Genomic DNA, 23,179 nt, shown 5'->3' with positions numbered 1-23,179 from the left:
AAATGTGTTCTCCACCACTCTTCGGGCTCTGGCCAGCCGGTAATTAAAAACCCTCTGTTCCGGGGTGAGGGTCCTCATCGGGAATGGCCGCATCAGGTGGTCCCCCAGCGCAAACGCTTCATCAGCAACGAACACAAATGGGAGACCTTCAACATTGTCCTCTGGAGGTGGCAAGTCCAAGCTGCCATTCTGGAGACGCCTGTAGAACTCCGTCTGGGCGATCACTCCACCATCGGACATCCGGCCATTCTTCCCCACGTCCACATACAAGAAGTCGTAATTAGCCGACACCACCGCCAACATCACTATACTATTAAACCCCTTGTAATTATAATAGTACGACCCCGAGTTGGGTGGTGGGACGATGTGGACGTGTTTCCCATCAATTGCCCCTCCGCAGTTAGGAAAGTCCCACCGCTGGGCAAAGTGGGAGGCCACAGTCTGCCATTCCTGTGGCGTGGAAGGAAACTGTTGAGGAAAAAACAATAAACATTACTATTTTTTCACAGAAACATGGCAAGCAGATTAGACACAAACATTATGGGTCAACCTCCAGATAGCATTTATTAAGGGGAATTTTACAACAACAAAGTATAAGGTACACCTATCATATTCCCCCTCCCCCCCCCCTCTCATGGGCCATTTCTAACATTATAGGGGGGGGGGACTCTTGGACAGGTAACCCTCTTCACTTCATTGAGAGATGAATGCCTAAATACAGGGTATTACTTGGAACAGCCCCTCCTTAGTTACACTATTGGCAGCCCACTGGACAGGTAAGAAGTGTCATAATACAAAGATATAAATACACACTGTACACATTTGAGCACATTTGGACATTCTGCTATTACCTATCAAGATAATAATAGGATACAAAAACTTTAAACAGTACCATTGGAAAGTATACAGGCAGGCCCTTGCACTACATGCTTTGGGGAATTCGTCCATAAATCTGAGCACTAAAGAGGTGGGTATAGTGTGTATGGGTTTGACAAAGTCAGCAGATAGATGATTGAGGATAGAGAATTGGGATCAGCTGACTTAGCAGTTGGGGGAGGGAGGGTTACAAAAAATTTGGGGACACCACAAAAAAAAGCCTCTGGCCCTCTGCCTGAATTTAAATCAAAAATAACATTTCCAAACATTTTAGGGGGTGTTTGGGGTAAAGCACTACTATGGAGCAGATAAAATACATTGTTAAGTGACTACATGAGGTGAATATAGGCCAGGAGACACCATGCTGGGGAGGTTATTGAAGGGCAAATATGTATGAAGGACCTAAAATAATAATTATATAAAAATTTAGCATGCATGAGAACAAAGGGGACATTCACAGCATATTACAATCATGGTAATTAGGGAATGAGGAAAGAAATACAATATATTATCAAACATTCAATACAATAAAATGTGATATAAAAGGATAAAAATCTTACCTTCATATACTCCTTCTGCAGGACCTGTACGATGGCAGAACAGGTCTCTGGGATAATGATCCCCAGAGCCTGGGGGGAGATGCCTGTCGAGAACTTCAAGTCCTGCAGACTTCTCCCTGTGGCCAAATACCGCAAGGTAGCGACCAACCTCTGCTCCGGAGTGATGGCTTGCCTCATGCAGGTATCCTGCCTGCTAATATAGGGGGTCAGCGAAGCCAACAAACGGTGAAACACGGGGTCTGTCATCCTGAGAAAGTTCCTGAAATCATCAGGATTATTCTCACGGATCTCACGGAGCAAAGGCATGTGACAGAACTGCTCACGCTGAAGCAACCAATTCTTGGTCCATGAACTCCTCCCCACCCTGTTCATGGACTGGACTTGTGTCAAGGTCAGGACCCCAACACCAAGCCCCCGCACAGCACGAACTCTACGAGGAGTACGCATACGAAACATGGCTAGAAAACGGTCGGCTGCTCAGAACGAAGTAACAGAACGCACTGAAGAACAGCAAGGCCTGTGAAGAGCGACCTGAAAAACAGCAACGAGCAGGCAAGATCACACAGAAAACTCCGATACGAACTGACTGCACGCACTGAAGAGCAGATACAAACCCACAAGCACAAACTGAACGTCAGAAAACGATCTGAAAGCCACGAGTCTGAAAAAGCGCGAATCGTCTCTCACCAAACTTTTACTAACACGAGATTAGCAAAAGGAGCCCAAAGGGTGCCGCGCTTGGTTCTGAACCGGCCTTTTCTAGTCTCGTCGTACGTGGTGTACGTCACCGCGTTCTTGGCGATCGGAAATTCCGACAACTTTGTGCGACCGTGTGTAGGCAAAACAAGTTTGAGCCAACATCCGTCGGAAAAAATCCTAGGATTTTGTTGTCGGAATGTCCGAACAAAGTCCGACCGTGTGTACGGGGCATTAGGCCTCTGTGCGTTTCATCAGGTAAGCAGCTGTCCAATTGGATCCTGCTGCCCTGGATGACCATCTTAAGTAAAGGCAGTGCTTAAAAAAGGCCTTGGATCACTGCAGGTGGTGCACATTTTGCGCCCAGTTAGGATAGGGACAGGAACCTACTAGTTAGGGAGAGTGTGCCTAGCATAGGGAAAGATTCCAGAGGAGAAATAACAGTATAAGGACTATTCATTATTGTTGCTGTGTGGAATTTTTCTGCTTTAATTGCATACTGCTTATCAGCCACCTCCAATGCCAGGTGAGTCTTTGAGCATCGCTCTCCACAAGCACTATTTAATTATCTATGAGTGTTTCTGCCTGGTTGGAACCCCTGCATAGACTCTGTTACTGTGTGAGGCTTTCGAGAAAGCTTCAGTAAATGATGGTCCCAGTGACAAGCTGGATGATACTAACAAGGGCCATCGGCCTATTTGGTCTAACCAGGGACAGTTGCCAGCCAAGTTTTCTGATTATGTTGTGTATCACAGTGGTTCTCAACCTTAGTGCTCAAGTACCCCCAACAGGCTATGTTTTGGGAACTTCCCATATGTAAAATGGCTCTTATCAATGCCAAGTCATTGATTTAAAGCAGCTGTGCAAAGTAAAGGAAAACCTGAAAACATGGCTCCTTGGGGGTACTTAAGGACTGAGGTTGAGAACCACTGGTGTAATGTACTCTTTGTCATTCTTGTTTTCTGATTATGTATTTGTTCACCTGCATTCTACTGTACTTTACATACTTATGATAACTTTGTTTTTTCCTGGAGTTCTCATTGTTCTCTTGGCTGACCACAGACCATATCAGTAAAGTTTTGGACGGTTAGTTTGGCAGTAAATGCTTTCAGATTGGACTTTAATATAATATGTCCCTAATGTAATTTGCAAGAAAACCATTCATCCATGTAAGGTCAGCACAAACAAAGCCTTCAGCAACCCTCTTGTACTCTAAATTAAATATTGACATTATCTTGATATTATGCAGCTCCTTGTACTATTTCCTGGCTGATGTTATTGCTCTTGGTAGATTGGCATTAGAAAACCTTTCAAAAATAAAGGAGAGATAAGATTATGTGCCGTGTCCAGGCTTTATGGCCCCTCTTATTGCTATCACCCTCTTTCTGTTGTGTTATTCATATATCGCACATTGCTGACATAGTTTTGGTTTGAGATAGATACACAACTATTTAATGACATAGAATTTACCACTCAGTCATTTCCTGTGAGTTGAAATAAAACCTTTTTAAAAAAATAACACTTCATAGATGGTTCTGTAAATTGTATGGAAAAATTAACGTCAATGGTGAGAATATGGGGTATGCAGGTATAGAAGAAATATTCCCTGTATTAATGTACAGGTGATACTCAAAAAATTAGAATATCGTGCAAAAGTTCATTTATTTCACTTATGCAACTTAAAAGGTGAAACTAATATACGAGATAGACTCATTACATGCAAAGTAAGATAGTTCAAGCCGTGATTTGTCATAATTGTGATGATTATGGCTTACAGCTCATGAAAACCCCAAATCCACAATCTCAGAAAATTAGAATATTGTCAGATGGTGCAATATTCTAGGCTCAAAGTGTCCCACTCTTGAATCTCCATCTCTCAGAATAAGATACCACAAAATGTTTACAAAATTGTCTGAACATACTGCATCCATTAGAATAGATACTTGATTCACTGATGGCCAGATGTTATACTGTATTGAAATGCCCTTCAAATTAATTACAGAGTTGGTCATAATCTATCCTAAGGGAAAAACAGGTGCTGCTTTTATTGTCCTTCTGAAAATGCTGCCTGGCTGGCATCGTGACTCTCTGGCTTTTATGCCAGTAGCCATTGCCTTGAAAAACTACTGTGTTAAGGTGGAAAGGTCCTCCAAGATTTTCGATGAAAAACAGTCTCCATGTTCTAGTGCATTTATTTAAGTGAGAAATGCAGAAAGCAAAATTAGCTTAAAAAACCAATGTAGCAAGGTCCCAGGCCTCCTATGATCTAATGAGAACCTCTAGGGCCATCCTTCTGTATGTAGTGGGTTGTGAGGCATGATGGGGGCAGAGTAGTTAAAGTTATTGGGCGTCAGACACTTCTTGAATGCAAAAGAAAGTTTATTTCTCTTAAAAAACTTTTTGGGGGAGAGAGGGTTAGGGCCAGGACACCCTTAGGTAGTTGCAGAATTAATTGGCAGACTTCGAGACTTCAGTAGGAGGACAGCCATGCAGGGAAAGGCATCCAGCAAGACGCCACATATGCATGTGCAGGAATGCTGTCTCCTATGGCAACAGTCTTTAACAGTTCCTAACACAAAGCTGACCAGTTCCTTTCTATTCCACTACAACCACTCCTTGTAGTTCTTCAGCCTAATGAGCTCCTGGTCTCTCACTAGACCCGCTGATTAACTGCCACTGAATCCCTCGAGCTCCTCCAATCTTCACAGTGGTATCTTCCTCCAGCGTCACCCCCGCTTCTCTGCTGGGTCCCTAGCTTGGCACTCTAGATACCTCTCAAGATTCACCCCCACTGGCCTGCTCGGTCCCTGTCTTGACACACAAGGCTGCTCTGCAAGCGTCACCTCCGCTGGCTGGGTCCCTGGCTTGATACCCATTAAAGTTTTCCGATTCTTCACCATCCCCAGTTGGTGAGAATGATGCTCCGGTACTTGCTTCAGTTACTCACTGTGGTTCCTGGTAATTAGGTGGATATTCCCTTTCTGGCGACAGCTTCCCCTCTACCTCCGACCATGACAGGTTCTCCGACTGACAGAACCGTCACTTTTGGTTGAACTGCAAGCCGCAGTCCCTACCCTGCGCTGCTCTCTTGCTTCTAGAATATATAGGCTCTCTCAGCAGGCCAACGGATTAAAAAAAACCCTGCCCATTGGCTGAGATACCCCATATACCCATAACCTGACCTTGTGTTGCCCTTCTCATATCTAGTACCACCAAGTACCCAGCCACCTAGTGGTAGAAGAGAAAAGTGCAACAAGGCCAAACTTAGGGAGAAATCAATAGATCTCTAACAATCAGCCAGGATAATTATTCCTGGCAAGTAAAGTTGTGAGGAGCAACCCTGCCTAAACTCCAGGGTGCAACACCAACAATCTGTATTAACCAGTCAGTTTTCAATTTAATGTTGTGTAATTAGTGTAGGGTGGAATCACACTGATTGTCAAAAGTTAGTGCCTTTGTACATCAACATTGTGGTTCCCATATTTTTTTAAGCAGGAACCCCAAGCATTGACATTGTAACTACAGGCATACCCTACTTTTAAGTACACAATGGTGTTTATTTACTAAAGCTTGTACCATAAAAGCCCATGTGCCTGCTATAGGGCCAAGAGGAAGGGGGCCCCCCGGTCAGAGCAGAACTATTTCTTTGGTACAATGTCCCTTGCCTACTGTCACACAATTGTCTCTCACTTTAAAACTCTCACATGACCAGACTAGTTTAGCTATAATTCACATGAACATTACAGTTTTAAAACTGTAGTAAATCCTTATAATTCATATTTTTATGATGGAGCAGGGTGTATGGAATTAAAAGTTGGATAGTGTACATCCCATGATAGTTATGAAAAAAGTGTATATAGATAAAATTTTTAGCAAAAATACACTAATAAATATATTTTTTTAGGAAACACAAATACAACATACTTTCAAAAAAGCCTACTACATTGGAAAGCTATTGAATAACAAATTAATGTAAATGGGAATTTCCTTCTTAACATTAAAAATCAAAGGTACCTAAAAGAAGAAAGTAAGGATTTGCTGATGTTATGCAAATCTATAAGTTTGCTATTGTTTCAGGATTACAAATGAAATTGTTCACAATATTGTGTATTATCAGCAGGGCCGGATTTACCACAAGGCCACCGAGGCCAGGCCTCGGGGCGGCAGTGGTGCAGGGGCGGCGCCGCTCCTGCGGTGACTTTGCGGCCGCCCCCCCCTTCAGACTGCCCGTTGAGTCGATTAAGGGCACCGGTGCCCTTAGAAATGATGGCCGCGAGCCGCACACTACTGCGCATGCGCCGTTCCGAAGCCGGCCGGGCTCGGGAAAGCTCGTAAGTGCTCGGCTGGGCGGCGCATGCGCAGTAGCGTGATTACGCTGCCCGGCGCCATTTTTGAAAATATCGAGGAGTAATGTCAGCGGTGCGGCAGCGGGGGAGAGAGATGACATCTCTCATTGCCCGCACCGCTGTTCCACCCTCCTCCATCTGGTGGCAGCCAGGCAGCGTGACAAGTGACATCTCCATAGTGTGGCAAGTGACATCTCCATAGTGTGGCAGCGTGGCAAGTGACATCTCCATAGTGTGGCAGCGTGGCAAGTGACATCTCCATAGTGTGGCAGCGTGGCAAGTGACATCTCCATAGTGTGGCAAGTGACATCTCCATAGTGTGGCAAGTGACATCTCCATAGTGTGGCAGCGTGGCAAGTGACATCTCCATCTGGTGGCAGTGTGGCAAGTGACATCTCCATCTGGTGGCAGCGTGGCAAGTGACATCTCCATCTGGTGGCAGGCAGGCAGCGTGGCACGTGACATCTCAATCTGGTGGCAGGCAGCGTGGCTAGTGACATCTCCATCTGGTGGCAGCGTGGCAAGTGACATCCCCATCTGGTGGCAGACATAGTGGCAAGTGACATCTCCATCTGGTGGCAGCGTGGCAAGTGACATCTCCATCTGGTGGCAGGCAGCGTGGCTAGTGACATCTCAATCTGGTGGCAGGCAGCGTGGCTAGTGACATCTCCATCTGGTGGCAAGTGACATCTCCATCTGGTGGCAGGCAGCGTGGCTAGTGACATCCCCATCTGGTGGCAGCGTGGCAAGTGACATCTCCATCTGGTGGCAGCGTGGCAAGTGACATCTCCATCTGGTGGCAGGCAGCGTGGCTAGTGACATCTCAATCTGGTGGCAGGCAGCGTGGCTAGTGACATCTCCATCTGGTGGCAAGTGACATCTCCATCTGGTGGCAGGCAGCGTGGCTAGTGACATCCCCATCTGGTGGCAGCGTGGCAAGTGACATCCCCATCTGGTGGCAGCGTGGCAAGTGACATCTCAATCTGGTGGCAGGCAGCGTGGCTAGTGACATCCCCATCTGGTGGCAGGCAGCGTGGCTAGTGACATCTCAATCTGGTGGCAGGCATGGTGGCAAGTGACACGCTCAGGGCTCCCAATGATTCTGCATTATGGTGAGTTGAACTATTTCATTTTACATTACAATGTAATGATAGAAATAATGTGTTTCATTCATCCTGACACCATAACAACCATGGTGCTGGGGATGATTGAAGCACTAACACCAGCCATTGCCCTGAAAAATTGCCCTGAAAAATCCTTACCCTTTGCGCGCTTACCCTGAAGTATTTTTAGTCTGTACAATTAAAGTCAGTTATTTTCAGTGTTCTCGTGTGTGGAGATATGTTTTTAACTGATCTATTGTAGCAGTCATCGATAAAGGACAAGAATGGTGGTGTGTGTGTGTGTGTGTGGGGGGGGGGGGCGGCATTGAAGGACCCGGCCTTGGGGTGGCAAAGGGAGTAAATCCGGGCCTGATTATCAGTCTATAACTTTGGGAGACACAACTGGACCTGGAGACATCCCATTCCTGAGGTTTTCATTAGGGGAGTGTGGTCTGGACTTTGTCATTTAGGCTGTAACTTTATTGAATAGCAGTGAGCCATTTTGGATCATCTAAATGCCCTTTATGTATCTATGTATAGCAGGATAGCATTTTGCAAAGATCAGTACTGTCTGCCAATCTTGTTCCATCAGTTAACTGAAGGGAACACTGTTTGGCTGGAGCAAAGGGTACAGATTGGCATATGAATGACTTGTGGCAGATGATTCTAAAATAAAATTGTTGGTGGCTAATTAAAATTAATAATAAGACCATCTAATTAAAATGTTAATGAGTTATTAGCAAAGTACTCAAAAGAAGTCTCCCTCATTTTAATCTCATAGTTTTTCACTTCAGATTAAATATCGAAAGTGAGCTTCAAGAACAACTCCTCTGAAAATTAGTAGTTTAAAAAAAAAATATCATTGGTGCACTTTACATACAGAATATACTTAACTCTGCTAAACTCAATGCATGCTAGGAAAACAAGCTTAAGCTGCCCAGAGATGGATGGAAATTTGGCCAGTTCAGCAGGGACAGGCTTAATTTTGATCCATGTATGGGCACTGTGGTTGCACAGAAGTTGACTTACCAATCGACTTCTGTACAACCGCCCTGCTGGAAAATTTCCTCTCGATCAGTGTATTCTGACAGCAAGGAGATCTCACTGTGAGAATACAAAGGCACAGCGGGGAGGAATCCTCTATCCACCTTGATTGTGTGAATGGGAGCATTGGATAAGGTTTTTTTTTTTGTTCCATTCACTAGTGAAAGAATGAACTCATCTATGGCCTGCTTTAGTCACATATGAGAGTAGGCAAGAGACACTGCAATGACTACATGGAGGACAGGACAAAAGTTCTGAAGCAATGTGGAGATATGAACAGGACCTAAGGGTGTCCACTGTCTAATATTTGTAGCCAATTCAACAAATCTGAAGATGTGTGTCAATTCTCCACCATCATTATCACATGTACACTAAAGTCTGCATAGTATCATGATCACTATGGTCAATGAAAATATAACTGATGGCTCTCTATATTTCTGGATCTATACTGAGCAAAATTATAAAATGCAACACTTTTGTGTTTGCCCCTATTTATCGTGAGCTGAACTTAAAGATCTACGACTTTTTCTATGTACACAAAAAACCTATTTCTCTCAAATATTGTTCACAAATCTGTCTAAATCTGTTAGTGAGCACTTCTCCTTTGCGGAAATAATCCATCCACCTCACAGGTGTGGCATATCAAGATGCTGATTAGACAGCATGATTATTGCACAGGTGTGCCTTAGGCTGGCCACAATAAAAGGCCACTCTAAAATGTGCAGTTTTACTGTATTGTGGGGGTCGGAGGGTCTGAAAACCAGTCAGTATCTGGTGTGAGCACCATTTGCCTCACGCAGTGCAGCACATCTCCTTCGCAGATCAGGTTGTTGATTGTGGCCTGTGGAATGTCAGTCCATTCCTCTTCAATGACTGTGTGAAGTTGCTGGATATTGACAGGAACTGGAACACGCTGTCGTATACACCAATCCAGAGCATCCCAAACATGCTCAATGGGTGACATGTGAGTATGCTGGCCATGCAAGAACTGGGATGTTTGCAGCTTCCAGGAATTGTGTAGAGATCCTTGCAACATGGGGCCGTGCATTATCATGCTGCAACATGAGGTGATGATTGTGGATGAATGGCACAACAATGGGCCTCAGGATCTCATCACGGTATGTCTGTGCATTAAAAATACCATCAATAAAATGCACCTGTGTTCATTGTCCATAGTATACGCGTGCCCATACCATAACCCCACCACCACCATGGGCCACTCGATCCACAAAGTTGACATCAGCAAACCACTCACCCACACGACGCCATACATGCTGTCTGCCATCTGCCATGTACAGTGAAAACTGGGATTAATCCATGGAGAGAATACCTCTCCAAAGTGCCAGATGCCATTGAATGTGAGCATTTGCCCACTCAAGATGGTTACGACGACAAACTGCAGTCGGTTCAAGACCCCGATGAGGACAACAAGCATGCAGATGAGCTTCCCTGAGATGGTTTCTGGCAGTTTGTGCAGAAATTCTTTGGTTATGCAAACTGATTCTTTCAGCTGCTGTCAGCATGGCTGGTCTCAAACAATCTTGGAGGTGAAGATGCTGGATGTGGATGTCCTGGGCTGGTGTGGTTACACGTGGTCTGCGGTTGTGAGGCTGGTTGGATGTACTGCCAAATTCTCTGAAATGCCTTTGGAGACGGCTTATGGTAGAGAAATGAACATTCAATTCAAGGGCAACAGCTCTGGTGGACATTCCTGCAGTTAGCATGCCAATTGCACGCTCCCTCAAAACTTGTGATATCTGTGGCATTGTGCTGTGTGATAAAACTGCACATTTTAGAATGGCCTTTTATTGGGGCCAGCCTAAGGCACACCTATGCAATAATCATGCTGTCTAATCAGCATCTTGATATGCCACACCTGTGAGGTGGATGGATTATCTTGGCAAAGGAAAAGTGGTCACTAACAGCTCATGATAAATAGGAGCAAACACAAAAGTATTGCGTTTATAATTTTGCTCAGTGTAAATACTAGGACACTGGCCCAGCTTGCCACATGTCATCGCTTGCCAACCCTCCATCATCTCCATCACAGAAAATATACCAATGCTTCCAGCTACTCTGTTATTTAATTGTCGCCACTGTGTCTGCCTGCTACAAATTAAAACAATGTGTCAACTGTGCAATAAAAATATATGTAGCGCTCCCATACATCTGGGCAGATGAGGAGGCCCCCCAGGTGGCTTGTTGGGCTAGCATTTCAAACCTCAGAGCGGAATATTTGACTCCTTGTGAGGTGAAAGGGGCTGGGGACCAGTCACTATGGACTCTTAAACAAGAGTTTATTAAGGCACAACTATGTCAGAAGAGAGAGTGTTAAAACTGGATAGCCTGAAAATAGGCAAAAATGCAGCTCCAGACTTCTCCAGTAGCAACAATCAAAACCGGCTATGAACCTAAACCAAGTCTGGCAATATGTAGTGGTAAACTGCCAAGTGTACAACCAGGCAGCACAAGTACCCTTTAGGATGTGCGGAACATCCTGCATTATCCACCAGCAGCAGCTTATATCCAGCGCTCCAGGACACTATTCAGCAGGAAGGTCTCTTCTTAAGAAGCTTATGAGCATAGACCTTTAGCAGTAAACCTCCTAGTGATTTGTCAGAGAGAAAAAACATGTAAAACCTGAGCAATATTGTGTCTTTTTGCTGTATCTACTGAAGACACTCCAACAGGCAAAAGCAAACATAATCTTGAATGTAAGGGAAACCCAACATAGGCAGGAGTAATAACATTTCAGAGATTAGGCTGACTACAGCCTAGCCATGACATTAAATTCAGAATAGAGACATGGCTTTTATATACACACAGTATATCTACATTTAATAACAAATAATTTTGAGAGGTTTTAACAATCATCATTGCTGTTGCCACAGTGTCCTCTAGCAACCATCTTTTATCTAAATAAGATAAATATTACATTTATTTTATAGTTCAGTTGTCTGTGAAGCTTTATTATATGATTCAATTAACCGTGGGGACCCTGAGGTCCCTTTTACACAGGCGGACCAATCGGGTCTGCTTGTCAGTTTTTTAGGCGGACCTCATTGGACCATCCATTTCCCTCTATGGAGCAGCGGGAGTCCCCCCCATGTGAAAGGGGCCTAAGAGAACCTTGGTTTATCTACACAAAGATAAACATTATATTTATTGTTATGGTTCAGTTGTCTGTAAAGCTTTATTACATGATTCAGATTATACCCTAAGACCCCTTTCACACTGAGCCGCCCCGGGCTTCAGCGGTAAATCAGCGCTATTTCTAGCGCCGTTTTAGCAGCGCTTTTTGCCCGCTAGCGGGCGGTTTTAACCCTTAGGCAGCACCCCCTCACACACACCAAGAAGTAAAATACTACAATTCTAAAAGCAGATGTAAACTCCTAGCAACATTTACTTTTGCAAAAACACTGCTCTGCATATCATCCTCCAGGCTCTTGGCATTGGTGAATATGCGATACGTCTAAACTACGTGGCATGTTCACCAATGCCAGGAGCCTGGCGGACAAGATGGGTTAACTAGAGATACTGTTGTATGAGGAGGATTTAGATTTTGTAGGAATTTCAGAGACCTGGTTCAACAGCTCTCATGATTGGCTGGCAAACATTCAAGGGTATACCCTATACCGCAAGGATAGAGAGGGTAAAAAAGGGGAGGGGTATGCCTATATATCAAGAATAATGTACAAGTGAATGTGAGAGATGACATCACTAAGGGAGCTAGGGAGGAGGTGGAATCCTTATGGGTAGAGCTCCAAAGGGATAAAGCTAGGGGGGAAATAATACTGGGAGTATGCTATAGGCCCCCTAACCTGAGGGAGGAAGGGGAGACAGATCTCCTATCACAATTTGGATTAGCAGCAAGGAAGTTTTATCATAATGGGAGATTTTAACTATCCAGACATAGACTGGGCGGAGGGAACCGCGCATTCATCTAAGGCTCTCCAGTTCGTAAATGTCTTGCCTGACAATTTTATGGGTCAGATGGTAGACGCACCAACTAGAAATAAAGCGTTACTGGATCTACTGATTACCAACAATACAGACCTGATCACGGATGTGGAAATACGGGGCAATTTAGGTAACAGCAATCACAGGTCAATTGGCTTCAGTATAAATCACACAAATAGGAAACATAAGGGGAATACAAAGACACTGAATTTCAAAAGAAGCCAACTTCCCTAAACTACAAACCTTGCTAGAAGGCATAAATTGGGAGAAAATCTTAGGAACAAAGAACACGGAGGAGAGATGGGTTTGCTTTAAGAGCATATTAAATAAGGGCATTAGCCAATGCATCCCATTGGGTAATAAATTTAAAAGAGCGAACAAAAGTCCTGGATGGCTTAACTCCAATGAAAAAATGCATATAAAAGGCAAAGGAGAAGACCTTCAAAAAATACAAGGTTGAGGGATCATCCTCAGCATTCAGACTTTATAAAGAATGCAACAAGAAATGTAAGGGTGCAATAAGGACGGCCAAGATAGAACATGAAAGACACATAGCGGAGGAGAGCAAAAAAAATCCCAAGAAATTCTTTAAGTATATAATCAGTAAAAAAGGGAGGACAGACCATATTGGCCCCATAAAGAATGAGGAAGGACATCTGGTTACAAGGGATGGGGAGATGGCAAAGGTATTGAATTTATTCTTCTCCTCAGTCTTCACGAGGGAATCGGGGGGCTTCAGTAACCAAAACTGCAGTGTTTATTCTCATGACACGACAGGAAGCACCTCCATGGTTAACAGAGGACAGAATTAAAATTAGACTTGGGAAACTTAACATTAATAAATCACCGGGACCAGATGGCTTGCACCCGAGGGTACTCAGGGAACTCAGTCAAGTAACTGCCAGACCAGTGTTCCTAATTTTTACTGACAGTCTACTGACTGGAATGGTACCAGCTGATTGGAGAAAAGCCAAAGTAGCACCAATATTTAAAAAGGGCCCAAAATACATCCCTGGGAATTACAGACCAGTTAGCCTAACATCAATAGTATGTAAACTCTTGGAGGGGATGATAAGGGACTGTATACAAGATTTTAGTAATGAGAACGGTATCATTAGCAGTAATCAGCATGGATTCACAAAGAATCTTTCTTGCCAAACCATACTATTAACCTTCTATGAGGAGGTGAGTTACCATCTAGATAAAGGAAGGCCCGTAGACGTGGTATATCTGGATTTTGCAAAAGCATTTGACACAGTTCCCTATAAACGTTTACTGTACAAAATAAGGTCCATTGGCATGGACCATAGGGTGAGTACATGGATTGAAAACTGGCTACAAGGGCGAGTTCAGAGAGTGGTGATAAATGGGGAGTACTCGGAATGGTCAGGGGTGGGTAGTGGGGTCCCCCAGGGTTCTGTGCTGGGACCAATCCTATTTAATTTGTTCATAAACGACCTGGAGGATGGGGTAAACAGTTCAGTCTCTGTATTTGCGGACGATACTAAGCTAAGCAGGGCAATAACTTCTCCGCAGCATGTGGAAACCTTGCAAAAAGATCTGAACAAATGAATGGGGTGGGCAACTACATGGCAAATCATTTTCAATGTAGAAAAATGTAAAATAATGCATTTGGGTGGCAAAAATATGAATGCAATCTATACACTGGGGGGGGGGGGGGGAGAACCTCTGGGGGAATCTAAGATGGAAAAGGACCTGGGGGTCCTAGTAGATGATAGGCTCAGCAATGGCATGCAATGCCAAGCAACTGCTAACAAAGCAAACAGAATATTGGCATGCATTAAAAGGGGATCAACTCCAGAGATAAAACGATAATTCTCCCGCTCTACAAGACTCTGGTCTGGCCGCACCTAGAGTATGCTGTCCAGTTCTGGGCACCAGTCCTCAGGAAGGATGTACTGGAAATGGAGCAAGTACAAAGAAGGGCAACAAAGCTAATAAAGGGTATGGAGGATATTAGTTATGAGGAAAGGTTGGGAGCACTGACCTTATTCTCTCTGGAGAAGAGACGCTTGAGAGGGGATATGATTTCAGTATACAAATACCATACTGGTGACTCCACAATAGGGATAAAACTTTTTTGCAGAAGGGAGTTTAACAAGACTCGTGGCCACTCATTAAAATTGGAAGAAAAGTTTAAACTTAAACTATGTAGAGGGTTCTTTACTGTAAAAGCGGCAAGGATGTGGAATTCCCTTCCACAGGCGGTGGTCTCAGCGGGAGGCATTGATAGTTTCAAGAAACTATTAGATAAGCACCTGAACGACCGCAACATACAGGGATATACAATGTAATACTGACCAATAACACACACATAGGTTGGACTTGATGGACTTGTGTCTTTTTTCAACCTCACCTACTATGTAACTATAATAAACTAAGTAAAAATAGCAAAAAAAAACACTGCGCTAACTGGTGAAAAGAAGCAGCTACATACAGTGTGACAAACAGCAACATAAACTCTATAGAAAAAATGTAGCGCATAGAGAAAAAAAAATAGTGATACAATGTAGTCACAAACACCGCAAGTCTAACGACTGGATGTAGTGAATACAACAAATAATAATAAGAAGTCCATATGCGATATGGAAAAATAAAGAAAAATAAATCTCCAAATGAATGTGCACATGGAAAGAGTCACTGGCAATGAAGAATGTTCCAAATGTAGACAGAGGACTGGGTTTATCGGTACATGGGAACCACATCAACCAACAACGGCTTCAAATCAGAGAATGGTAGGCGTAAACTCTTACCGGATCCAGTGGACTCCCCTATCAGCGACATGGAGTCATGAAGACATTGTGCCACCCAGAGCATATAGAGCGATATCCAGACCGTCAAAACTCACAGGTGAAAACTTCACAGGAACTCACAGGGTCATCATATGAGTGTTCCCGGGATTCTGCCGGCTGAGATGTACTGCATGTAATGGAGGTTGGGCATTCACTTCGCATTTGGCAACATGATACAGAATAAACTCGAAATAAAAGGATCTTCTTTCTTCTGCTAATTTTGCAAATTTGTAAGCTTACGCATGTATTTGCAAATTTGTGCAATTAAATCCTGTTTTTTAAACGCATACTGTTAGGTTAAGCTGGTTGGTCGCAGGCTGGTTGATGTGCTATATTAGCAGAAGTTTATTCTGTATCATGTTGCCAAATGCGAAGTGAATGCCCAACCTCCATTACATGCAGTACATCTCAGCCGGCAGAATCCCGGGAACACTCATATGATGACCCTGTGAGTTCCTGTGAAGTTTTCACCTGTGAGTTTTGACGGTCTGGATATCGCTCTATATGCCCTGGGTGGCACAATGTCTTCATGACTTCATGTCGCTGATAGGGGAGTCCACTGGATCCGGTAAGGGTTTACGCCTACCATTCTCTGATTTGATGCCGTTGTTGGTTGATGTGGCTCCCATGTACCGACTAACCCAGTCCTCTGTCTACATTTGGAACATTCTTCATTGCCAGTGACTCTTTACATGTGCACATTCATTTGGAGATTTATTTTTCTTTATTTTTCCTTATCGCATATGGACTTTTTATTATTATTTGTTTTATTCACTACATCCGGTCGTTAGACTTGCGGTGTTTGTGACTACATTGTATCACTATTTTTTTTTTCTCTATGCGCTACATTTTTTCTATAGAAACTATAATAAACTGCCTTCATGCTTTTTTTTTTCTTTTAGCTGTTTTCACATTTTTTTCATCCCTTTTTAGAGCTGCTAGAGCAGCCATGATTAACTGTCACATGACTGAAAAGCTCCCACAAGCAGCGAACTGGAGCTTGGCGTTAGCTGCCGGTAACTGTGCCAGCTGTCTTTGCAATATTGCGCGCAAAAATGCAGCCGTTCGGTACCAAGGCCCAACAGCCGAGAGGCCGCATTTGCATGCGGCCGGCGTCAAGAGGTTAATGAAAGCTGTATACTTACGTTGTACAATGATTGATAATAACTTTTGAAATGGTGATAATATATGAAAACTTATATGTGCTTTTAGTAATTGCACTTACCTATTCACAAGGCAGATATTTATGTACCAGCAAAACAAATCTTGGATCCAATTCAAAGTGGAGTAAATTTCAGATTATATTCACATTGCCGTTCTCTAACAGTGCGACATTAGCTGCAGTATTTCTTTCTATATTAACAATAAAAAAAAAAAAACTATTTACTTAAAGCATCACTTTAAACAATAATGAAGGCCAAGCTTTACAAATCAATTCAGCTAAGCAGGCTTTTACAAACAGTTTATTCTTAAAGCATGTAACCTTTTCCTAAAGTAAGCTATAGCACCGTTCAACTCATGTTCTGTATAAACTGTAGAAGGAAGCTGTGTATTCTACTCAATATGGTTTTAAACCACGAGGGAAATTTCTGGCCGTAGAAAAAACCAAAATGTTTTACACAACCTTTTCAGTGGTTTGCAGAGCATGTGCTGTTGTATATTTTCATCAGACTCAGCCAGGCTTAATTAAACTCAACTCCATCCGTACCTTTAACCCTGGTTCACACTGGAGCGTTTTGACATGCGATTTGACATCAAATCGGCGGCAATTGCCATCAATGGCATCGTCCTAATGGGTGTGACGCCGCATCTGCAGTGCTGCACCAATTAAAAAAAGTCATTTCTGTACTACTTTTTGCAATTTCGGGTGCAATATACATTGACATCTGTGCAGAAACCTGCACAGATGTCACTGAAATCGCCGCCGAAATCGGGACTGACATGCAGGAGTGAAATCTTCATTCCCGCAGCTCAGTGTGAACCTGGGCTCAGTCTTGCACAGTTGAAAAGGCCCCTCCCCTGTAATAAACTGCATTATTCTGGTTTTACTGCACACAGTAAGCCTCTCACAGTGTGCATTAGAAGCTTCACCGCCTCAGATAGAACCCGACTCATTTCCTGGTTAGGGCATCCAGCATCATCTAACTCAGAGTTCTCCAAACTTTCTAAACAAAGGGCCAGTTTACTGTCCTCCAGGCTTTAGGAAGGCCACACTGTAGAAATTGTCCTGGCGTCAGTGGGAGTTAACAATGCATCTTTGGCAATGTGTACTTTCCTCTTTACTTTATTTTGCTTAGTGTGGTTAATCCACAATCCACAATCAATGAATTAAAGGTTTTGTTTTTGTCTTCATTGGGTCATCTGCACTGAAGAGTTGGCAAAAATTGGATCTCATTAACTACAATTTCATGACACCATGTTGGTCCAAAAATTGCCATTTGCAGTATAGAAAAAAACATTTAGCTATGGTAGAACACATTGGGGTTGATTTACTAAAACTGGAGAGCAAAATCTGGTGCAGCTCTGCATAGAAACCAATCATCTTCCAGGTTTTTTTGTCAAAACGTAACAAACTGAAGTTAGAAGCTGATTGGCTACCATGCACAGCTGCACCAGATTTTGCACCAGTTTTAGTAAATCAACCCAATTGGCTTTTACTATCTACAGCTGGTTTCTAAGCTCTTCTGCAATGTGTCCTGCCTTGTCATTTTGTGGTCCATGCAACTGGACATTACTTTTAGTCTTAGTTCATCTCCTGAGTAACCTGAAGGTATTTTCACTTGAATAATGGTGAATTTCCTTTCCTTGTGGTCTATAAAACTCTCAGTACTTTTCCAATACTGCAATTTAGGCAATCAACCTTTATAGCCCTTGGCCTCTTCTGCAAATGAGGAAAGAATACCCTGTCTTTAGTGTCAAATGAAAAAAAAACCTTATCGTTGGTCATTAGTGGGAGATAAATATTGCCACGGTATCAGTGATCAGTGGTTACTTACTTGAAGAGATGCTCTATGTCCCATGCTTGTCACAGTCAGGGGTCAGGCTCAGAGATCAGTAGCATTAGCAGTAGAGAGGCTCCCACTGACCTGCCGGATAGGTACACAAGCAAGTCACCCTGGCAGATGACGCAGGCTCACCCGTGATGCGGGGTCTAAGCACTAACACTAACCGGTATTCACCAGAACTCCTGATCGTGGAGATGGGTTTTGCTGCATGATAGTACCAGGTCACGGTCCTCAGGATCGCCTCACCAGGCGGTGAGCAACCCAGGGTCCAGTAGCAGATGTAGCACATAGGGATTAGGCAGAAATGTAGTCAGTAAACAAGCCAAAGGTAGGTAACAATTGGTAGTGGAGATAAGGACAGGGCAAAACCCACCATGTCGAGGAAACAAGGATACAGCAAAATTATCTAAAAATGCATAGTTTTGTTAAAACAACATTAAAATAAGCCCTGAGGAAACAGGGACAATAACGTACAACATCACAATGCAAAAGAGCATAAAAACTGAGGTTATATACAGTGCAGGCTTGTGACTAAAGCATCAACATGCAAAGTTGATAAACAAGTACATCATCAGCAAAAACCCCAATTCGTTTTAACTGTTTCAGTCTTCCTCAGGGGGTTGACATTGGTTGATGGTTCCATAGAGTCTCTGTAATATATATACGAATCAATAATCTACCAAGTAAGAGTACTCAGTTGTAACAACACGGTTCAAAAATCATGAAACATATACATACACTTACAGCTTGAGAACAATCCAGACAAAGAAAATATACATATCACAAGTTAAACATATGTTGAATGTTTCTGGGATATGCAGCAAAAAAGAGGGTTTGTATGTAGATAAGGACAGCTGCAGGTACGCTAAGGAGCAAGATATCAGCTGGAGAGAGCACAATAATCTGGCAAACAGGAAGTGCAAAGTTTTAAATAGGAAGTTCATGGGAGGAGCAAGGAGTTCAAGGTTCACCAGAAACAAGGTACATAACAAGATTATCCAAGGGTTCAGACAGGCTGCTGTCCAGCATCTCAGATGGCTCAGCAAGGAGAGCTACTGCAGGATTTAGATGAGGTCGGGGTTCAGATCCCAGCTCTGACAGTGCTGCTTCCTAATGCTGTCAGTGCCAGAACAATACAGCCACTTCTAGCCAGGAGAAAACTCAACTGGATTGAGTGCTGGAGTTCTTGTTGCAGTACCCAGCACCAGGACATCACATGAGCTGTGCAGGCCCCCGGGATTTTGTTCGTATTGAGCACAATCCTACAGCATCCTGCAAAACCCATAATGGTTGTGGAGTACGATATCACAGTACTTAATAACTTATAATTGTAATTTGTATTAGTCTGCTTTATAAGGAACATCTTAAGTAACTACAGTCTGCCATGTTGGCTGGGTGGTTGGCAGCACCTAGTAGAAAGCATTGTGTAGAAGAATCCCCCCCCCCCAAAATTTGTCAGGCTTCTACCAAATACATTGTCAGTAATGAATCAGGTTCAGCTGCAATATAAACACTGAAACTGGCGGAGACTCAAATACAGGAACAAAAATATACTTTTCAGGAACTTTATTTTTCTCATAGACTTTATGGGCAGCCTTAGTCATTGTTTACAGACCATCCATGTTTTTTTGTTCTGAATGTTTGTGCTCAGTAGTCAGCGTGTTTAGCAGTATGTGTGTGTGTAAATACTTTTTTTTTCTTCGTTTTCTACATTTTTTTTATTATTACTTTTATTTAACCACTTTAGCCCCGGAAGGATTAGCCCCCTTAATGACCATGCCATTTTTTGCGATATGGCACTGCGTCGACTTAACTGACAATTGTGCAGTTGTGCGATGCTGTACCCAAACCAAAAAAAAAAGCTTTCTTTTGGTGGTATTTGATCACCTCTGCAGTTTTTATTTTTTGCACTATAAACAAAAATAAATAAATAAATAAAATAAAACATTTTTACTTTCTGCTATAATACATATCCCCCAAAAAATATAAAAAGAACAATGTTTAGGCCAATATATTTTCTTCTACATATTTTTAGTAAAAAAAAAAAAAAAATAAAAAAAATAAAAAATCGCAATAGGTATATATTGATTGGTTTGTGCAAAAGTTATCGCGTCTACAAACTACGGGATAAATTTAGGGACTTTTATTTATTTTTTATTGTTTTTGCTGGTAATGGCGGCGAACTGCGATTTTTAGCTGGACAAATCTGACCCCAAATGACACTTTTTGGGGACCAGTGACATTATTACTTTGATCAGTGCTATAACAATGCACTGATCAATGTAAAAATGTCACTGGCAAGGAAGGGATTAACACCAGGGGGTGATCAAGGGGTTAAGTGCGTTCCCCCAGTGTGTTCTAACTGTAGGGGGATGGGCTTACTGGAACATGACAGAGGTCACTGTTCCCGATCACTGGGAACAGTATATTTCTGTCATGCCATCTGGCAGAATGGGGAATCGCCTTGTTTACATAGGCAGTTCCCTGTTCTGTCTCTCTTCACCACGATCGCGGTGACAGAGTCCTTGGGACCCGCGGGCACGCAGGTACGTCAGTTCGCGCAGGAGAGACAACCTGACGCAGGATATCTGTGTGAGCTGGTCAGCAAGTGGTTAAAGTACACCATACCTCAACAATTGGGCTAAATATGCTCTTGTTTACCCTGTTTATAAGAAACTGCATTCTTCAGACACAAACACTGAACATTTCACGCAGTCATAACAATTAATAGCTTGGCGTGTTCCCTCCATTAAGAAAGCTGATGCAGAGTAATTTTCATTGAATAAAATAGCTTTCATTCAGGTAAATGGCTGGCATGCCGTGTTTACCACTGTCACATACTTGAATCTATTCATAAAGAATACATAGAAGAGTGGACTTGATGCCGGGGCTTTGCTGAATAAATGCAGTGTCATGCTGAGATAAGCTGGCATAACTATCGTGCTCACTGCTGGCACAGCTTACTAGAAAATGCATGATAAGGGTGTACACAGGCTGTGCGTTTCCAATGGAAATTAACCACTTGCTTACTGGGCACGTAAACCCCCCTCCTGCCCAGACTAATTTTTAGCTTTCAGCCCTGTCACACTTTGAATGACGATTGCGCGGTCATGCAACACGGTACTCAAATTAAATTTTTATAATTTTTTTCACACAAATAGAGTTTTCTTTTGGTGGTATTTAATCACCACTGGGGTTTTTATTTTCTGCTAAACAAACAAAAAAAGACAGACATTTTGGAAAAAAAAAAAAAAAACATGTTTTATAGTTTGTTATAAAATTTTCAAACAGGTAATTTTTCTCCTTCATTGATATTCGCTGATGAGGATGCAGTGGTGGGCCCTGATAGGCTGCACTGATGGGCACTGATGGGCTGCACAGATAAGGCGACACTGATGGACCCTGATTGGTGGCACTGATGAGTGGCACTGATAGATCCCCGTTTTGTCAGGGAAGTAGAGAGAGATCTGCTATTCCTAGTAATCAGGAATAGCGATCTCTCTCTACTCCCAGTCAGACCCCTCCCCCCACAGTTAGAAACACCTCCCCAGGGAACACTTAACCCCTTGATCGCCCCCTAGTGTTAACCCCTTCCCTGCCAGTGACATTTATACAGTAATCAGTGTCAATGGTCCCAAGAAGGTGTCAAAAGTGTCCGATCTGTCTGACGCAATGTCACAGTCCCATTAAAAAACGCTGATCACCGCCATTAATAGTAAAAAAAATAATAATAAAAATGCCATAAATACATTCCCTATTTTGTAGACACTATAAATTTTGCGCAAACCAATCAATATACGCTTATTGAGATGTTTTTACCAAAAATATGTAGAATACATATTGGCCTGCCCTAAACTGATGAATTTTTTTTTTTTTTGGGGGGGGGGGGGTATTTATTATAGCAAAAAGTAAAAAATATTGGGATTTTTTCAAAATTGTCGCTCCTTTTTTGTTTATAGCGCAAAAAATAAAAAAACAGGTGACACCATGTTTTACCGCACCAGGTGACACCAACCCTAGTGACGCCACTGATAGCAACCAGAGCAAAATTTTGTTTTCAGCCACTGATGGGGGATTATTTCAAATCAGACAGGACTCTACCCCCCTACCCTACATCACAAAAACACGTTTAGGCTGGAATTGGGCTTTGGGTGAATCTGAATGATTAATAAATTCAGCAATCACATGCTATTTTATAACACTGATAACCTACTGCACACAATGCGTTCTTTTATTAGCAATCATTACCCTTTCAGTGACAAATCCCTTTGATTCACGAGTATTTTGGTAAACAAGTGAAATGTTTTCTTCCGTGTTGGGTGTATGCTCTTCCCATGTTTTCATGTTATAGGGATAGGATGTGTGTGATGACCTCAGGCCTGCACGATACACCCAAACACGTGTTTGTACAAACAGGGATGCAGGTGTCCCTCTATCAGTGTGCCATCTGTTGTCACGCTGATTGGGGTGCAGCTCGGGCCTCTTCCTACAAGAACACATAAACATGGCTAATTTTCCTCTCAGGAAGCCGTCCGGCGGGGGCAGGAAAGCTGTGTCCATACCCAGCCAGAGCTCAGGCTTTCCTTATCTGACAGGATTGTTTTCATGCTGTAAATATTATGCAACAAGCCACAGAAATGTTTCACTAATCAAACGCCGCTACTGTTGACATTCTCCACAGGAGGGGAAAGAGAACTTTGATGCAAAATTTATATCGAAAGCAAAATAAGGAGAAACAATGCTATCTGACTACATAGAATGTTCCTATGTGCCAAA

Source organism: Aquarana catesbeiana, linkage group LG01, assembly GCF_042186555.1.
Source record: "Aquarana catesbeiana isolate 2022-GZ linkage group LG01, ASM4218655v1, whole genome shotgun sequence".
In the NCBI taxonomy this organism is placed as follows: domain Eukaryota; kingdom Metazoa; phylum Chordata; class Amphibia; order Anura; family Ranidae; genus Aquarana; species Aquarana catesbeiana.
Note: the sequence above shows the minus strand (reverse complement) of the source record.